Below are 6,000 nucleotides of genomic sequence, written 5' to 3'. Positions count from 1 at the left end.
GTAATTGTCAAGGGGAGTTTCTTGTGTCAATATATAGAGGGTCCTACTCAGGAGGGTGGAATAATGGACCTTTTAGGGAACAAGATGGGACAAGTAACTGAAATGGCAGTAAAGGAGCACTTTGGCTCTAATGACCATTAGTCTAAACATAGTGATGGAAAAGGTTATGACCAGGTCTACAGGTTAGGGTCTTAAACTGGAGCGGGGTTAATTATGAGGGAATTGTGCAGGATGTAGCAGAAGTCGATTGGGTGTGCTGCTTGAAGGGAAAGGAACTAATGGCAAGTGGGAGGCTTCTAAGAGCATGGTATCAAAAGCCCAAGAACAAGATGTTCCTGTTGCGCTGAAGGGTAAAGCTGGCAAGTTTAGGGAATGTTGGGTGATGAGAGAGATTGAGCCTTTGGTCAAAAAGAAACATAGTTGAGTTTAGGAGGTCAGGGACAAGCAAGTCCCTTGATGACTATAAAATGATGAAAAGCATACACATGAGGGAGATCAGGAGGGCCAAGAGAGGAACTGGCAGGTAAGATTAAGGAGACTCCCAAGCATATAACTTTATTAAGATGAAAGAGTTGGGGGGCGCACAGGAGTGACTAGGTCCTGCTATAGATCAGCAAGTCTGCCCATGTCTCAAGCCATGAGGGATGGGTGGGATTTCTAATGTTTCTTCTTTGATGTTTACTGAGGAAGAAATCGTGGTTGCTTCATAGATAAGGGAAACAAGTGAAGATGTTTTGGGGGGCACTCATTAGGGAGGAAGTATTTGCAGCCTTACTGTGGGCTAAGGTGGATAAATCCCAAGGGCCTGACCAGGTGCATCCTCTGATTTTTGTGGGAGTTTAGAGAAATAATTGTGAAGGTCCTTCTCATTACCACTGGTGGAGTTCCTAAAAAAATGGAAGCTTGCTAATATTGCTCCTCTTAAGATGGCTGGCAAGGACAAGTCAGCCTGACATTAGTAGTGGGGATGTTACTGGAGGGAATTCTGAGAGACAAGGTCTACAAGCATTTCGATAGGCAAAGTCTGATTAGGAAGAGTCATCATGGCTTTGTGTGTGGTAATTCAAGTCTGATGAATCTTATGGAGTTTTTTGAAGAGGTAACCAATAGGCAAGATGAGGGTAGGGCTGTGGATTTTGTCTATTTGGACTTTAGCAAGATCCTATATGGTAGGCTGGTCTGGAAGGTTAGGTCCCATGGAATCCCAGCAGAGATAGTTAGATGGATTCAAAATTGTCTTTGAGGTAGGAAGACCGTTTCTTGGAATTGAGGCAGGTGACCAGTTGTGTGCCTCAGGATTATAAATGATAAATTATTACAAATGATTTGGATGCAAATGTACAAGGCTTGATTTGGGAAGTTTGCAGTTAACACAATTAGGAAGTGTTGACAGTGAAGAAGGTAGGGACATAGGTTTAACATGAGAGGGGAGAGATTTAATAGGAACCTAAGGGGCAACTTTTTCACTCAGAGTGGTTGGTATAAGAAATGAGCTGCCAGAGAAGGGTGCATACATTAACAACATTTAAAAGGTACATGGACAAGAAAGGTTGAGGGGGATGTGGACCAAATGCCAGCAAGTGGGACTAACTTAGATTGGTTTGGATTAATACATAATTTAAGGCCTGTGGAGTGCTGTGGTAAACACATGACTGTCCAGACCCTTCTGGAAAGTAGTTGCATGCCATTTGCACCCAGGATAGGATGGGGAAACAGAGAATGAAGTAACCAAAGAGTGATTTAACTTAGTTGGCAACACTTAATCACATGATGAGATAGTTTAGTTGTGGAAATTGTGGCTTGTTTTGCAACACCACACGTCAGTAGGGCAGTCTGCAATATCCTGTGTCTTAACGGCAAACTCAGGCCTGTGCCTTATTTGCATAAGATAAGATCTAGTTGAAACTGGTTGTATAATACACCTATAAAACAAGCCAGTTTTCGGCCTCTGGAGCCACCGTTCAGAAATTATCCAGCTCAGAGCTCATTGATGGATTTTACTGAGCTTTTGTTAAAGTCTGTGCTTAAAAACTTGTAAAATTGCAGATGTTTATGCCCTAACTCATATGGCATTTTAAATGCCATTTACCATTTGCAATGAGGCACAAAGGGTCTTGGCCTGAAACGTCGACTGTGCTTCCTATAGACGCTGCCTGGCCTGCTGGCATTTTGTGTGTGATGCCTTTGAGTGTGTAAACTGCCAGTGCACCCAACAGATACAGTATGCATGTTGGTGTCAGTCCCAATGTGATATTCATGTGGTTTCTTTCCTCTTAAAATTATCTTTCATTTCAGAAACAGTAGTGATGTACAGGATGTATTTTGCTACTCGAAGTACAATTAGCCCTTTGATTTGCTTTGTTGTGGATTCAGCAGATCAGCCCCATTCTTTCAAGGGTTTGAGGAAGTGCTGTTGCCAGCATTTGCAGGTGTCTGATTGGTTCCACCTTTCCTAGTTTTCAGAGCATCAGGGAAATAGCTGATGCTTTATAGTCATTGAGAAGGGGCTTGACCTCCCTCCAGAGAAGAAGTCATGTGGGGTTTGTAGAGGAATTTGGAATGGGATGGGAAAGATCCAGCTGACGTGGTCCATGTGGGTACCAACAACATAGGAAAAAACAAGAGGCTCTGCTGAGAATATTTGAACAGCTAGAGACTAAATTAAAATGCAGGAACGAAAAGATAATCTCCGGATGGTTACCTGATCCATGTGTAACACTTACCCAACAGGCTGGTATATGTCTAGGGGAAAAGGAGATCCAGCCACTCACCAACCCCGCCTCCCGTACACGCAGGTGCTGTGAGAATCGCGTTTATGCCTCGCGCCCGCCAACAGTATCAAACCCACAACAAATACCGGTATGAAATACACTTTAAAGAGTTTACTAAAATTAAAAGAGTGTTAGGCAATACAATATATATATATATACACACAAAAAAACAAAAGGCGCCAACTTATCAAAGTTCAGTCAGTTTAGTGCACTCGTTGGAGCTCAACCAGCGAACCATTCGACTCCTCGTCGCTTGCCCCCCGACTTCCACGTCTTCCACCTCGGACTCCCCGGTGGTCTTCCGAGCGCACGTCCTCCTTCCTCGGCGTCTCCCTCCCGACTTCCCTCACCCCCAAGCCCGCGCAACCCCTCCCCCAAGTTCCCAGCCTCACAAAACACAATAACATTCCCCATTGATTAACAAATGAATACAATTACCATATCAGCCATTCTAAAGCGAAACAACGGCGAGAGAAACATTTAACAGACAAAGAAACATTCTTACTCGTAACAAACCAAAGAAGCCCTTTTTAGTAACATACACAGGACATTGTACACATGTACAAACTTACACAGGGTTAATAAAGATCAGAGAACTATATGTGTGGCTCAGAGGCTGGTGTGGGTGAAATGGGTTTGAATTTGTAGATTTGCAGAGGTATTGAGAAGGGAGAGAGCTGTTCTGAAGGGCCAGTTTCCATCTAAACATGCTGGGACCAGGGTCCTGGCGAACCACATGACTGGAGTTGTGGATAGGACTTTAAACAGTTAGGGGATGGGTTCAAAAATTTGGAAAAATAAGGATAAAGTAAAATGGAAGGAGAGTGCAGGAAAGGTTATGGAAGACTCCAGAACAAAGGAAAAAAACCAAAAGTTTAGAAAGGGATAAAAATTTAACTTCCATTAACATGGAGACAAAATTGAAAATGGTGATGAATAAGGACTGAAGGTGTTATATTTTGAATACACCCACTATATGGAATAAGGTAGAAATTGGCTGATATGATTTTGTGGGCATCACTGGGTCATGGCTGAAAGAAGATCACAGTTGGGAAATAAATGGCAGGCAGATGAGCATGGGTTAGGTTGGTTCTGTTGGTAAAAAATGAAATCAATTTCTTAGAAGTGTCATAGGATTGTAAGATGGGTAGAGTTAAGAAAAAACAACAAAAAAAAACATTGATGTGATCCTGGCCACTGGCCTCTGAATTGTACCCAGGACGTGGAGTACAAATAACAATGGGAGATAGTAAAGGTAAAAATGCCAATGTTATACTGGTCATGGAGAATTTCAGTATGTAGGTAGATTGGAAATATCAGGTTGGTGCTGGATCCCAAGAGAAGGTATTTGTAAAATACCTCTGAGGTGGCTTTATAGAGCAGCTTGTGGTTGAACCCACTAGGGAAAAGGCAATTCTGGATTGGGTGTTGTGTAATGAACCATATTTGATTAGGGAGCTTAAGGTAAAGGAACCCTTTGGAGAAAGTGATCATTATATGATAGAATTTACTATGCAGTTTGAGGAGGAGAAGCTAAAATCAGATGTATCAGCATTACAGTGATGTAAAGAAAACTACATAGGCATGAGAGAGGAGCTGGCCAAAGTTGATTGAAAGGGGATACTAGCAGGGTGACAAAAGAGTAGCAATATCTAGAGTTTCTGGGTATAATTGGGAAGGCACAGGAGTGAGTGTTTCCAATAGGACCAGCGGGCACAGCCTCAGAATACAAGGATGTCTTTTTAGAACAGAGATGAGGAGGAAGCTCTTTAGCTGGAAGGTGGTGAATACGTGGAATCTATTGCCACAGATGACTGTAGAAGCCAAGTCATTAGGTGTATTTAAAGCAGTGGTTTACAGGTTCTTGATTTGTAAGGGCATCAGAAGTTACAGGGAGAAGGCTGCAGAATGGTGTTGAGAGGGATAATAAGTCAACCATGGTTGAATGGTGGAACAGACACAATGGGCTGAATGGCCTAATTTCTGCTCCTGTGTCTTATGGGTTGCACTTGTGGATTTGCCTGATTCAGGCCAGTGCACGATTCTCAAAACATCATGCGGTGGTAGACTGCATCCCTGTGGACTGAAAGCTGTTAGGTCCAACACTCCCTGAGTGTTCAGCTCCTTTGCAATCACAAAGACAATTTATGTTCAAACAACACACACAAAATGCTGGTGGAACACAGCAGGCCAGGCAGCATCTATAAGGAGAAGCACTGTCGACGTTTCGGGCCGAGACCCTTCGTCAGGACTAACTGAAAGGAAAGATAGTAAGAGATTTGAAAGTAGTGGGGGGAGGGGGAAATGCGAAATGATAGGAGAAGAACAGAGGGGGTGGGATGAAGCTAAGAGCTGGAAAGGTGATTGGCGAAAGTGATACTGAGCTGGAGAAGGGAAAGGATCATGGGACGGGAGGCCTCGGGAGGAAGAAAGGCGGGCGGGAAGCACCAGAGGGAGATGGAGAACAGGCAAACAACTAAATATGTCAGGGATGGGGTAAAAAGGGGAGGAGGGGCTTTAATGGAAGTTAGAGAAGTCAATGTTCATGTTGGAGGTTGGAGGCTACCCAGCCGGTATATAAAGTGTTGTTCCTCCAAACTGAGTTTGGATTCATTTTGACAATAGAGGAGGCCATGGATAGACATATCAGAATGGGAATGGGACATGGAATTAAAATGTGTGGCCACTAGGAGATCCTGCTTTCTCTGGCGGACCGAGCGTAGGTGTTCAGTGAAATGGTCTCCCAGTCTGCGTCGGGTCTCACCAATATATAAAAGGCCACACCAGGAGCACCAGACGCAGTGTACCACACCAGCTGACTCACAGGTGAAGTATCGCCTCACCTGGAAGGACTGTCTGGGGCCCTGAATGGTGGTGAGAGAGGAAGTGTAAGGGCAGGTGTAGCACTTGTTCCGCTTACAAGGATAAGTGCCAGGAGGGAGATCGGTGGGAAGGGATGGGGGGGGGACGAGTGGACAAGGGAGTCACGTAGGGAGCGATCCCTGCGGAAAGCAGAAAGATGGGGGGGAGGGAAAGATGTGCTTGGTAGTGGGATCCCGTTGGAGGTGGCAGAAGTTACGGAGAATTATACGTTGGACCTGGAGGCTGGTGGGGTGGTAGGTGAGGACAAGGGGAACCCTATCCCGAGTGGGGTGGCGGGCAGATGGGGTGAGGGCAGATGTGCGGGAAAAGGGAGAGATGCGTTTGAGAGCAGAGTTGATGGGGGAAG

The sequence above is a fragment of the Hemitrygon akajei genome, chromosome 23 (assembly GCF_048418815.1).
Source record: "Hemitrygon akajei chromosome 23, sHemAka1.3, whole genome shotgun sequence".
Taxonomy (NCBI): domain Eukaryota; kingdom Metazoa; phylum Chordata; class Chondrichthyes; order Myliobatiformes; family Dasyatidae; genus Hemitrygon; species Hemitrygon akajei.
Note: the sequence above shows the minus strand (reverse complement) of the source record.